Below are 14,161 nucleotides of genomic sequence, written 5' to 3' on the forward strand. Positions count from 1 at the left end.
TCTTACATCTGATAGAGGGCTAATATCCAATATATACAAAGAACTGAAGAAGTTAGACTCCAGAGAATCAAATAACCCTACTAAAAAGCAGGATACAGAACTAAACAAAGAATTCTTAGCTGAGGAATATTTAATGGCTGAGAAATACCTCAAGAAATGTTCAACATCCTTAGTTATCAGAAAAATGCACATCAAAACAACCCTGAAATTCAACCTCACACCAGTCAAAATGGAAAAGTTCAGAAACTCACATGACAACAGATGCTGGCAAACATGGGGAGAAAGAGGAACACTCCTCCATTGTTGGTAGGATTGCAAGCTGGTACAACCACTCTGGAAATCAGTCTGAAGTTCCTCAGAAAATTGGACGTAGTGCTAACTGAGGACCCAACTATACCACTCCTGGGCATATGCCCAACAGATCCTCCAACATATAACAAGGACACATACTCTACCATGTTCATAGCAGCCTTATTTATAGTAGCCAGGAGCTAGAAAGAACACAGATGTCCTTCAACAGAGGAATGGACACATAAAATGTGTTACACATGTTATACATGTTACTCAGCTATTAAAAACAATGACTTCATAAAATTCATAGGGAAATGGATGGAACTAGAAAATGTCGTCCTGAGTGAGGTAACCCCGTCACAAAAAAACACATATGGTATGCACTCACTGATAAGTGAATATTAGCCCAAAAGCTCAGGTTACCCAATATTCAATCCACAGACCACATGAAGCTCAAGAAGAAGGATGACCAAAGTGTAGATGCTTCACTCCTTCATAGAAGGAGGAATAAACATATTCATAGGAGGAGATACAGAGACAAAGTTTGGAGCAGAGACTGAAGGAAAGACGATTCAGAGCTTGCCCCACCTGGGGATCCAGCCCCTACCTATACATACAGCCACTAAACGCAGATGATATGATATTGCTGATGCCAAGAGGTACATGCTGACAGGAGCCTGATATAGCTGTCTCCTGAGAGGCTGCCAGAGCGTGACAAATACAGAGGCAAATGCTCACAGTCAACCATTGAACTGAGAACAGGGTCCCCATCAGAGGTGTTAGAGAAAGGATTGAAGGAACTAAAAGCGTTTGCCACCCCATAAGAGCAATACCAACCAACCAGAGCTCCCGGAGACTAAACCACTATCCAAAGAGTACACACGGACAGATCCATGGCCCCAGCTGCATATGTGGCAGAGGATGGCCTTGTTGGACACCGATGGAAGGAGAAGCCTTTAGTCCTGCCAAGGCTCAATGCCCCAGTGTAGGGGAATGTCAGGATGGAGATGCAAGAAGGGGTAGGTGGTTAGATGGGGAAAAATCCTCATAGAAGAAGGGGAAGGGGAGATGGGACAGGGGGTTTATGGATGGGAAACCAGGAAAGGGAACAATATTTGAAATTTAAATTTAAAAAAATCTGATAAAAAAATCACCTTGTTCTGCATTGAAAAAAAAACAGAAAAGATGCTTTAAAGGATCCATACCCTTTAAAAGCTCTATTTCGAAAAAACAGAGAGCATTTACAAGCAAACAAATAATTTGAAAATTATGCCTATGTGATTGGATGCTCAAAAATAACCCCCTAGGGAAGTATGTTCCTAGGAGCACTACCAAAGACTGGTACAGTTGTGATTATGTTTCAAGGCTACTTATATCAAGCAGTCAGTAGAACTCGGTTTTACAAGCATGAAAGATGCAATGTGGAAGTTTGTGCCAAGGTTCCTAAAGGCCACTAAGACCAAGGAGTGTATGCCAAAATAGAATCACTACAAAGTTGACCTGAGATTGCACTGTATGTAGCTATGTAGACAAAGTCTGTGTTAGATAGAATGGACATGCTGGAATATCAAAGACTCAAAGACTATGGGATTATCATACAGTAAACATAAGGGCATTGGATTAAACCATACAGAGAAAGGCTATAGGTAAAGCAACGGCAGATCTAAGCCATTAGAGTCCAGATGATTCTATCATAAGCTCCTAGACAGAGTTGTGAAATTTGGTATTTTTCTACTGTATTTTGGTCTTGTTTTGATCCAATATTCTCTTGCTATGTGCATATTCCTTCCTTTTGGAATGGGAATATTTAACTCTGTGTTGTAGTGTATTAACTGAAATAATTGGGCTTACAGCAAAAAGATTGCTTGACCTGCATAAGAGACTTTGAATTTTGAGTTTTGTTTAAAACTATGAGCTTTTGTACAGCATTGTTAAAAGTTGGGGAAAGGGGTGGTCTTCAACTGTTATATTGAATGTATTTTGCATTGGTTGATAGTGAAGGCCTTATGGAGACAAGAGGGGGAAGGTTATGATTTAAAAGTGTCAAGTTGATAAAGGGTAGGTTTGTGATGGCTAACAGTTATTGTAACCATGACAGTTTCTAGAAACATCTGGGGGATAAAGCTCTAGTCATGTGATGAGGTAGTTCCTAGATTGGGTTGATTGCAATGGAAAGACTCATCCTGAAGTTGGGCAGTACCATTCTATATGTTGTGATACTTGATTGAATTTATAAAGAGAAAGAGAGAAAATCAGCTTAGGCCAGCATTCTTCACATTCTCCTGACTCTGAATACAATGTGATTGTAACAGTCACAAGGCCTCCCTACCATAATAGAGTATATCTCAAATTGTAAATAAAATAAGTGCTTCATCCCTAATTTTTTTTTTCTTGTAGAGTATTTGGTCAAAAGACAGACAGACTGACAGACAGGCTGACAGACAAACATAATTATTACCATTTGATTGTGCTTGTGTTTCACAAAAGGAAAGGGAGACCAGTGAACAAAATTTATAAAAGCAATCATTAGCATTGCTCCTCAGAAAAAAAGCTAAATGAATGTGCTTTGTCTATTAACATATCTTTTACATGTATAAGATATAAGCTCTCACCAGTAAGCAGCACAATCATTCTAAATAAGTTTACAGCAGGTACTATACCAAAAGGAAGATGAAGCACAACTTCAATCTCACAATGCCATTCTAAGGATGTTTTAAAATCCATACTTCTCTCTGCCTCTCTGCCCATGACTGCATAAAAATTGAATGACCCTGTTTCTTAGGAGAGAGAAATCAAGGTAAGACTTTATTTTTTGTTTTTGTTTCTTTCTCGGCAGGAAGAGGGCAGTGCAGGAGCCTCCTCCAGGTATTCTCACCTGAGACAGAAGCTAAGGAAGAGCAGCTTGTGATCAACAGGCTAGAATCTGACTAGGTAATGACAGAGAAGAGTCCCTGAAACTCACCAAGCAGAAGACAGAAAAGAAAGAAAACTGTGAGACTGTACATGGACTGACCCTGGGCTCCAACCTCATAGGTAGCAATGAATAGCCTAGTAAGAGCACCAGTGGAAGGGGAAGCCCTTGGTCCTGCAAAGACTGAACCCCCAGTGCACAGGATTGTTGTGGAGAGGGCGGTAATGGGGGGAAGATGGGGAGGGGAACACCTATAGAGAAGGGGAGGGGAAGGGGTTGGGGGATGTTGGCCCAGAAACCGGGAAAGGGAATAACAATTGAAATATAAATAAGAAATACTCAAGTTAATAAAGATGAAAAAAAAAAGAAGAAGAAGAAAGAAAGAAACTTAGAACAGACTGGGGAAGTTGGCTGGGAAAATATCCAGGGATTTTACTGGGATGTTGGTATGTTTAGGCTGTTGGAAGAACATCAAATAGAGACAAGAGCTTTATAATATCTAGTCCTTTGCTTTCAAATAAGCACACCAAAATAAAATACATTAAAGAAATAAAAAGAGGTATGGAGGAAGTTTCAGAGAGTATAAAACAAACAAACAAACAAAAACTTTCAAAAGGCAAAAGCTTAATTGTAAATACAGTTGCCGGGCAGCTAGTGTCCCGAAAGTTGTATCTAATAGCAGTTTTATACTTAATAAATGCTTATGAATCGCAGAAAATACATTGTTATGTACACCCTAATACCTCATGAAATAGACACAGGGTTATTATATTTTGCAGAAAACATTTTACTTCTTTTTACCTTGGGGTAAGCAAATCTGTCTCATCCTTTGGCTCCAAACATCAGAAGGACTTCTTTTCCACTAATTCATTTCTAAAGGGCTTAGTTCAGTATCTCAGGTGAGGAAGATAAGCCAATTGGGATCAAGCCAGGTGGGCCCTCAAGTAATCTGCTCCATCTTAAAGCTCAGCTTGAATCAATTGGTACACACCTATAACCCCAGTACTGAGGAAACAAAGAAAGTGGGGTGGGTGATAATCAAAAGTGAGTCTGTTGTACATAGTGAGTTCCAATACAGGTAGGGCCAGGGGGCAGGACTCTATTAAAATCTAAACAAATGAGCTGTCTTGAATGATACAAGAACTGTTTTCAGCTAGCGCTGGGTTTTAAAGTTTAAAGCTCTAGGAAAGAGGAATCCAGAAGGCACAAAGTAAAAGATAGAATGGAATCGAATGGACAAAGGGAGCCTGCAACCAAAGAACAAAACCAAAATCTTTGACCAAAGCCAGGCTGTCCACAAGAAATGTTGGTGTCTGATACCATCAATGTTTGCAATCCATTGTAATTCTAATGACCATTGGAACTCAACAGAATATATTTACAGGCTAAGCAGAGATCGCTCCGCCTCTCAGGTCCCCTGCCTCCATATTCTGGCACTAGAAAAAGTTAGGGAATGATAGAAAACTTTCCAAAGGCCTATTTATAGTAGCGAGTTCCTCAAGTGCCTTACTTTCTCACCTAGAAATGATGTTGTGGCTTTCCCGTAAATCTTTGACACCTATGTGCTGCTCTTTCTAGGTTCCTGTCCACCCAGGACTTCTCACACCTCTGCCCACCCTGATGTCAGTTCCTTTCTGTGGCCTGGTTTTTACTTCTCAGCGTCAAATGTTCTGATACACTATGCCTACCCTTCCGGAGGTGATTTAGATTGTGTTTTCCCCGTCTACAGTCTGCCTTAAGGATTCCTTTGAACATAATCTATATTACTAAATTTGGACTACTAACATCAAAGACAAGGCCTAATAACCATTAGATCCCAGTTCATTAAATCCTGCTTTCTGAGTCTGATATTTCTGACTTATTACAATTATTTTTCCATTTTTCCAACTCTTGATCTACTTTGATAGATTTTTATAACATTATAATTTATATCATATATGTTTATATCTCAAGTGTTTTGGTTCCTAGATTTTACTTTATATTGTAAGGTGTTTTGTTATTTGTATGCATACAGTGAGATTTCTTGGATGAAACCCAAACCAAAACTTTAAATTTATTTTTTCCTGTATACCTGACAGTCATAGGTTGAAGATAACTGTACACAATATTTATTTGACTAAACACATGAGGCCCGGTATGTAATTTTCCATTTGTGTGTCATGTTGCTACTGAAAAGGAGTCCAAAAGAAAAAAATTGAGCAAGATACAGACAGTTTGGGCAGAAATTTATTTAGCAACACAACCTGACAGTGTCCCACAGGCTCTTGAAGAGACTGACTAAGGCAGAGAAGAGCATTAGAGGAGGCTCAGAAGTCTCTCACAGTCCCCTTCCCATTCAGGTATCATCGGTAAGTCCCCCACCTTGGCATCCCCTTTTTTCTGATTTTTCTCGTGCACTAAAATCCTTCACCTGCTTCTCAGGATACTCATTGATAATGCATGAATAGTCAATGGGGGAGTCCTATAGCCTAATTTCTGATACAGTGGGAACATTCTAACTGCAGCTTCAAGGATGTCTAACTACAAAGAGGCATTTTAATCACCAGAAGACATAATCACACTCATATGGAACTCCATAACTAACTCATCGGGATATTGAAAGCCATAAAAAGAACAGATCTGCCAGGACAGCCTCCTGCTGGTTTCTGCCTTTCTACCTACATACTCTGACCTTTCTTCTCTAAAACTCAGGACTTTGAAACAGTCACAAGGCAACATGATGACTTGGTTCTATAAATCAATAGTTCTTGCTGAATGAGATGCCTTTGCCTCCAATGTCCAGGGCTCTGCCACCTGTCAGGAAGCAGGATCAAGAAACCTTACCCTCTCCGATCACTACTGCCCATGGGCCAGGTGTGAAAACCTCGGAACTCTTGTCTGGCTTCATCTGATGCTAAGCAGTAGATTAGCCAGGGGAAACTGATAAGTACATCATTAATAAGAGCAGTTATTTAATAGCTCTTACAGAGGAAATGTGAAATCTTTCTTCTCGGGCTCATGTGTCTGGATACTTGGTCCCCAGCTGGTTGTAGTGTTGGGAGGTTTAAAAATGGTTGAAACTGGCTTCTGTTGAAGACGTAAACCACCTCGAGCAGGGTGGGGTCTGAGCGTCTGGGTTATTTTTGAATATGGGTTAAACACTCTGTTTTTTTCTGTTTGTTTGGGTTTTTAATTGCGTTTTTAATTTACATTTTAAATGTTATCCCCCTTTCCGGTTTCCCCTCCAAAATCCCCCATCCCAGCCCTCCTCCCCCTGTTTCTGTGGGGGTGCTCCCCCTTACACCCACCCACACCCACCTCCCCGCCCCGGCATTTCCCTGCACTGGGGCATCAAGCCTTCACAGGACCAAGGGCCTCTCCTCCCATTGATGTCCCACAAGGCCATCCTCTGTTACATATGTGCATGGAGCCATAGGTCCATCCCTGTATTCTCTTGGGATGATGGCTTGATCCATGGGAGTTCTGGGGGGACTGGTGTGCTGATATTGTTATTCTTCATATGGGGTTGCAAACCCCTTTATATGTCAAAATGTAGAGATTTTCAAGCCGAGCTTTCATTGCTATGGATAAAACTAACAAAGTCTTCCAAACTGTAATAGACTCCCTGCCCCAATCCCCTCTCCTTCAATTATATTTTGGCAGTGTTTTGTTTCAGAAATTAAACACACACACACACACAGACACACACACACACACACACACACACACACACACACACACACACAAAGGTGCCCATTTCATAATTTGGAAGTGAGAATCAATAAGTTTTGTTAAAAGGTATGCACAGGGGCCAGAAAATACAAAATCAAAAAAAAAAAAAAAAAAAAAAAAAGCCTTTTCAGTGCTAGAGGAGGACAAGCCATGAGACTATCAGTCAAAAGGTATTGGTGAATCTTGATGTTGATTTGGAACCATCCCTGATCCTCCTATTCTGTGGAACCATCCAGTGAAGATACACTGGTCTTGTTCTTACTCATGTTTTCTCCCACCACCCCAGAGGTATTAAGAAAGAAGCATCAGTTCTTACCCAGCATGAGAAAGGGAACAGCTAGGTCAAGTAATCCAGTACTTGCCACCGCTCTGATGAGGCTACAGTAAGATTCTAGGTGTCTGCCACATCCAGGAGTTTGTTACTCACTCTGTAGTCTACACAGCTCTGAAATCCATGACTTAAACTTAAGGTGATCCTCCTGCCTTAACCTTATGAGTGCTAGGATTATAGGTAAACCTTCATACCTAGCACAAGGAGAGCTTTTGGATGTGGTGTTTTGATGGTGTAATTCCTGCAAACAATCCCACATCTCACTACATGCACGCATGTTCTCTCTCTCTCTCTCTCTCTCTCTCTCTCTCTCTCTCTCTCTCTCTCTCTCTCTCTCTCTTCCTCCCTCTCCAGAAACCTGTATTCCAAGCTATGAGCTAAAATTGGGTTATCTATAAGCAAGATGACAAAATTAATGCAATCCCTTAATCCCTGCTCCCCTTTTTTGGATGCATACTGTCCAACTGAGGAAAGAAGAAAGAGGTCAGATCAGGGATTCTCTGAGGAGGGTTGGACCATCAAATCAGTAACATAATCACCTGGAAGGAGAACTGCCACAGAGCACTCAGCTTCCTGAACAGCAAGGCTTAGCCAGACCCTTTTCCTTCCTGATGAACATCATCCAGTCCATTCTCCAATAAATACTTTTTTCTCTCCTCTACATCTCTGTAGCCTCATGTGTGGCTAAAGGGAAAACTTAGTGACTATTGAAGGGTCTCAGGCACTGAAAACCAACCATCAGTTCCTAGAGGAATGGAACTTCTCAGAGAGGAACTGTGAGTATGGGGACATTTGCAACTGAGACATTGGAATACCAGCTGTGTTTGGGAATGGGTAAAATTGTCTGGTTGATTATTATTGATTATTGTTATGATTATTGTCCTTCCATAAGCTAGGCTTTACTCTGCTGGTGTCAAAAGACTCACAGTCATCCTAAGTTCTGATTGGCTGAATTAGATAACTGGGTGTTCTCACATAAGCAAAATGGCAGAAATCCCAAGAATATCATCTTTTATGTCATTCATGGAGGGCATATTCATCACTAAGACTGGCCTGTTAAATTTTCAGTTTCCTTTATTTTGAGGGGATCAGGTGATTGGTTCCCAGGAGACCTGGTAGCTGTCACAGCACAAGCCAAACACTGAGCATTATGGGCAGATAGTCTCTGTCTACTCATGAAGCAGACATGTGAGGAGCAGACTTGAGAAGCCCAAGAGACAGAGGCCATGAATGAATGCCCATTTAGGTTCTCAGAAGAGATTATTCGGTAACAGAATCACTTCTCTGTGTCTGAAAGTCATCTTTTAAGTCCTCCTTGGATTCGCCACAATTCCTAGAAAACAGGATCTCCTGGAACATGAATTCTTTTCTTCTGGTTCCAAAGAAAAGAAGTAGATTTGACTTGTGAACTGCGAATCCAGCTGGACAGATCAGTCACATCAATGGCTGTAAGGGTAGAAAGCAACATGGTAAGAGAACTTCTCTTGAGTGTACTAATTGTGATCCAGTGGAACTAAGTCAAGAATATTACCATGAGTTTGAGCCCAGCCTGGGCAACAAAGTGAATTCCAGTGCAGATTTGACTATACTGTTAAACTCTATCTTAAGAAAGAGAGAGAGAGACGTGCCAAGAAGTCTCCAGATACTATGTTAGGTATTGCCACCGCCCCTATCAACCAACACCATTGACCAACAACACCATTGAAATTGAACTGTAGACAGGTCGGTGTTGATGCACACCTTCAGTCCCAGTACTCGAGAGGCAGAGGCAGGCAGATCTCTGAATTTGAGGCCAATCTGGTTATAGAATGAATACCAGTTAGGGCTACATAGAGAAAACCTGCCTCAAACAAACAAAATCACAAAAACAAACAAAAAAAACAAAAACAAAAAAAGAAAGAAACTGAACTTGACCTAGATGAATTTCCAAGTCTCTCTGATTTCCATCAAGGAGGGTTACGTGGACACCAGGAAGGTCTTAGGAGACTGGAGACTTATTGTCACTCTTATTCCTTTTCCCCATGCTGAGCCTTCCATTAACTCTAATTTTCTGGATATTTGAATTTTTTTAAGAAAAGAAAGTCATTCTCCTCAATAAATCTGGTAATTCCTATTGAGAGAGAGAGAGAGAGAGAGAGAGAGAGAGAGAGAGAGAGAGAAAGGAAGGAAGAAAGACAAGAAAGAAAAGAAAGGAATAGAAAGGAAGAGAAACAAAAAGAAAAGAAGATATGTTTAAATAATGTTTCTGACCAGTGGAAAATTATTAAATATTTTTATGATTCTTGGCAGTTTGAGAAGGATAATCTCTATCAATTCTGTTAAAAGTTGTATCGATTTACGAAAGGACTGAATGAAACCATGGACAGGACTGCTGATGTGGTGGTACATACCTATAATCTGAATATTTAGGAGGTGGAGGCAAGAAAGTCAGTTCATAACTATTCTCTGTTACGTAGTAATTTCAAGTCCAACCTAGACTACAAAACACTATCTCAAACAAACAAACGATATAGAACTCCCCATTGTGAGATATCAATCAAACCCTGAGACTAATGAGTGATGTAACTATTTAATATCCAAAGGGGACCTGCCTGCTAGGTTCTCTCTGCAATCTCTTAGTGCTTTATCCATTACAGGATATGACAGGCACACCCCCTCCCCCATCCCTATCTCCTACCCTCAGCTCTCCAGCCCAGGGGTGCTGGGCTGCTCTTCCCTATATAATCCAACCATTTTGGTTACCTGCTTTATTTGTACCTTTGGGCCTCCTGGCTGCTCCGCCTGGTTCCTCTGCTCTCTCTTCTCCCTTGCCCTCCGCGTGCAGAGCTCTGTCTCACCATGTCCACTCTGGACTCTCTTAGATGTCCTGGGCTCTGGCTATGCTCTCCCAGAAATGCACGATGGCTATGCTCTTCCAGAAATGCACGGTAAATGTTCTCCTCCACTGTACCTAGGAGCAGTCATGTTCCTTTTTTCTTTTCTTTCTTTCTTTATTCATTTGGTGCTGAAATCTGGAACCAGTCATGTCCTTTCCTTTTTATTCAATTTTTCATTCACTTACTTCCGGAAAAAAAGCAACAAACAAAACAAAAGTTATATACTTTCAGATGTGACTGAGTTTGCAGAAATTCTAAATGAATACTAGGATCCAAGTCCTTGGGTCCTCACACCTGGTAGGCAAGAGTTTTACCCGGTAAGTCACCTCGCCAATCCTGAAAACATTGTTTTTTAGAAACAAGTGCATCTTGAGGGCTCCAGCATATGAAGGTTTAACAAAAGCTAATGCTTTTATCTTGCCTTAAATGAGTACTTTTCCTTGTTTTCTTACTTAATTGCTTGGTGGAGAAGGAGTTAAATTCTTTTTTCACTAAAACACCAAAATGTCCTTTGAAACGGAAACCATTGTTAACAAATCATCCAGGTTTCACAGAACACACACACACACACACACACACACACACACACACACACACACCTAACATTTTGATTTTTTTTATTGTGGAGACCAAGAAAACCAGGTCTTGGGGTACTTTTGTTTCATTCTTTTTAATTACATATGAATCTGAGTTCTCTTTTTAGTTAAAAAGTTGTCAGCTATCATAATTAAGTTCATATGCCTTATAAACAAGCAGTTCTCTACTGATGCGATGCCAGTAGTTACTATTTTACACTTTTAAAAACCACATCATGTTGACCAAATTATCTCATTTAAATGGATAAAGTGATCGGTAATAAACATAACTAGGGAACCAGTTTCCCCAACCTTTGTATACAATTCCATCCTTACTAACTTAAATTGGGTTTCTTAGAAAAGAGAAATGGTGCATTTGGGGAAAAAATGACTTTTTTATTGACAATTTCCAGCAGAATGATACCCAATGTAGGGTTTCCTTCACTTGAGGCACAAACACACATATACATACTTTCACATTGCTTGAACACAAAACTGATTTATTTATCACTAATCTTACATTACCATCTATTTGAACTTTGTTGGTTTTTTTTTAACTATTCCTTTCTCTTTTGTGATTCAGGGTTTTTTTTTCTCTACTGGCCAAATCAGAGGATGCAGAGAGGGTGTAAAAATGGAGGAAGGAAAAGAGTATTGTGGGGGGCTGTCTTCTGGAAGTAACATGGCTATCACAACATGAACTCATAGAAACTGTAGTTACTTGAACAAGACCTATACAAGATCTAGCCAGCCAAAATCCTAGCATAGTTCAAGTAGATGATCGCCAGACCTTACTCCTTACTGGGGAGCTATTGATAGTTAACAGTTGGTGTAGAAGAGAGAATCATTCTCCTTCCAGGATGTGGCTACGACTTGTAGGCTTCTCGTGCTCCAATGAACACCATGTGTATATATGGTCAGCACTAACTGAGCTTATTGGGATGTTTATATTTTTTATAAAATAAATACTATGAAGTAAAATGAGTGTGTGTTAGGGGGGAAGTAAATGGAGTTGGGCAGGGGAACTATAGAGTAGATATCATATTCACTGGATCACATATTTCACTGGATTCATGAGTGAAATACTCAAAAATAGAATTTCTAGAGCAAGAAAACACGCAAGTAGAAACCCAAGAAAGCATGAATGACTCTAATAAAAGAGAACCGACCTTAAATAAACTATCAAAAAGGATAAAGAATATATTCAGGAATGATAAAGGAGGAGAGATTTATCATGAAGAAATAACAGTTGTATACTTATACAGTCCAAACATCTGAGTCAGAAGTATCTTAAACAAATATTAAATTATTTAAGAGTTAATAATGATGTTATTACAGGGATATTGCAGAAAGTGTCAACATAACACTTTTCAAAATAGATCACGCAGAAAAAACATTGAAGAAACATTGTACTTGAACCTACTAGGTCAGAGAGATGCAGTAGAGTACACCACATAAGAACCCATCTGACAGGAAAAGAATACACATTCCTTTCAAGCGCACGTTCCATGAGATACTTTCTACTCACCAGACAGTGGTGGTGCATATCTTTAATTCTAGCATTTGGGAAGCAGAGGCAAGCAGATAAAATCTGAATTTGAGGCCAGCCTGGTCTGCAGAGTAGTTTCTAGGACAACCAGGACTACACAGAGAAACTCTGCCTTGAAAAATGAAAGGAAGAGAGAGAGAGAGAGAGAGAGAGAGAGAGAGAGAGAGAGAAAGAGAGAGAGAGAGAGGAGGGAAGGAGGCAGGGAGGGAGGGAGGGAGGATCTATCTCAGGAACAAACAAATAAAACAGCTAATGTTAAAAATGGGAAGAAAAAATTCCATGGAAGTACCCACCATGATAGACATTGTCCCTTCAACCATGAGTCAAAACAAATTCTTCCATCCTTCTACTTGATAAGAAAAGTAACACACACAGAAAAAAAGATACCAAGATTTGGGGTTGTCATGGTACACCTGACCATGTGGTTGAAAGACTTTCTGAACTTCAGGAGAAATATGGAAGAAATTTGGATAGTGGGACAGTGAAGCCTTAGAACTCGGTAAATGGTGACTAATGGAACATTCTGGTGGGAACTCAGATTCCATGTTAACAATTTTAAAAATGTGATTAATGAAGGCCTAGCTCAAGAGGTTTTATAGGGAAACAAGGGAGGTATCAGGGGCTGGGCTAGAAGAAATTTGTGTTATGGCAAATAATATGGCCACATACGGCCCATATTCTAAACATTAGAGGGAGATTGAAATAAAAAATAATGGGCTAAGTTATTTGGCAGAGAAAATTTCAAAACAGCATAACCTTTAGGGTGTGAAATGGTTATGGCTCGTTGCTCTTAGCCGTGTTTCCTGTGAGTTTTGAGACATAAATGGAACATAAAGACATGGAAATGCTCACGGAAAAGGTAATGTAAGAAAATTTAAAGCTTCAACTAAGGTGACTGAAAATAAAGTGGTAGTAGCTGTTAGGGATTTACCCAGTCAAATGGGAACATTGTGATTTACCCAAGGATCAAAGGAAAAGCATCCTGAAGGCCCTAGCATAAGGCCTTATGTTCTCTGACTTTGCTCCCTGCTATGTCCCCAATTCCTTCATTTTCAAATTGGAATATTTATTCTGTATCACTGTATATTGGAAGTATATAATTTGTTTTGTTTGTTTGTTTGTTTGTTTGGAGAGGTTAACGTTAAAAATTTTACCTTTGGGGGAATGAACAAATGGCTCAACAGTTAAAAACACCAGATGTTCCTCACTGAGGTTCAATTCCCAGCACATATGTGATGGTTCACAACTCTGTAACTTCTCCTTGGAAAAATTTACCAATCATTTAATTATGCTTGCTATCCCTTTCCATGAAACCTAGTTTTTATTCACTTAATAATTTCCTTCATCTTATAGATGTTCATTCTTCATAATCTTATTTTTAATTACCCTTATAACAACAGAAACACACTAGTTAACATCAAATTAAAAAGTGTATGCAAAGCAAGGGAAGCAACAGTGTAAAAAAAATATACTGTAAATGTTGGAAGAAAATGTTTAAATTACCTTCATGCAAACCGCCCTAAATATCCCTTCTTGTTTTTGTTTCAATTCTTGGCCTTGCTTTTCATTAATTGCTGTTACATATATAGACACATATGTTCATACATGCATACGTGATACATACATGCACATACACAAATATACATACATATGCATAACTCATAAATACAACATGAAGAACTAATATATATATAAAGAGCTGAAACAACAAAGTAATAAGAAAACAACTCAACTAGCGAACTATGATGCCTGCACAGAGGCTATTGTTAAAGACAAAAGACAAATATTTGCTAACGATATGGAGAAAATGAAAGGTGCACTTTTGGTGAGAATATACATTACTGATTCATTATGGAAAACTCTATGGTATTTCCTACAACACTTGAAATGCTAACTGCCACAATGTAGCAATCCCAC

Source organism: Rattus rattus, chromosome 6, assembly GCF_011064425.1.
Source record: "Rattus rattus isolate New Zealand chromosome 6, Rrattus_CSIRO_v1, whole genome shotgun sequence".
Taxonomy (NCBI): Eukaryota; Metazoa; Chordata; class Mammalia; order Rodentia; family Muridae; genus Rattus; species Rattus rattus.